The following is a 933-nucleotide window of genomic DNA, read 5'->3' as shown; positions in this document are numbered from 1 at the left end:
ACCCAAACCATTCTGGGATTCTGTGATGAGCCCAGGCTGTGTAAACTGCCACGTCCCCGTGGTTCCTGTGGGTTGATGATTGGGTTTCTGACACACGTGAAGTTCTAAGTGAGGAGCCCTGTGTGGGGTTTGAGTGTTGGCAGTGCAGAGCCTGTGCTCTAAGATGGGTTTGATGGTGGAGCTGTGGGACAAGGGGGGATGCTGTCACCCACAAACCTGATTTCAGAGGCGGGAGGCTCACCTTAACGCAACTAGGAAATTCTGCAGAGCAAAACCAAAAGGAGAATTGGCCTGAGGATTCTGAGTTTTGACTTGGCAGCACAGGCAGGACCCAACAGAGGAGCTGAACCAAAGGCTCCTTGTGTGAGGAATTCCCTCGGGTTTGAGTTGGCTCTTCCTCTCCCATCAGCTGGGGACTTGGATCTCCCACCGCACTCTCCAGGTTCCTCTTCATCAAGGTGTCTGGCAATAGAGTAGCACCAGAATATCCTGTCTGCAGACCAAGGTGGTAAATCATGAGTATTCTTGTTTTGCAAGTCCCCCTCTGCACCACTGAGCGTCACCGGTGGCCACACAGAGCCGTGTGGCGTGGAGCCGGGCTCTCCCCCATGGGAGACGCAGTCCATGGGGTGTGCGGAGATATCTGGCCAAGGCTGGCTGGAAATCGGTGTCCTGCCATGCTTAAAAAGTGTCAGCCCTTTGCTAATCTCTTCTTCCTATTTCTGCCATCCTGATTTCTTGCATCTTCACGGTTGGTTTGTGCCATTTTCAAAGTGCTGACAAGTGCCTTCGCTGCAGGGCTGGTAGGTGGGTGAAGCTGCTGCCTGCGTGGGTGTATCTGACATGTCACCGCTGAGTGCTTGCGACACCCGCTGCTGCCCTGCCCAGGGATTTGTGGCAGTTTCTAACAAGTAGCTGCAGGTGCCCGGTTTC

The sequence above is a fragment of the Pterocles gutturalis genome, unplaced genomic scaffold, assembly GCF_000699245.1.
Source record: "Pterocles gutturalis isolate BGI_N339 unplaced genomic scaffold, ASM69924v1 scaffold46431, whole genome shotgun sequence".
Classification (NCBI taxonomy): domain Eukaryota; kingdom Metazoa; phylum Chordata; class Aves; order Pterocliformes; family Pteroclidae; genus Pterocles; species Pterocles gutturalis.
Note: the sequence above shows the minus strand (reverse complement) of the source record.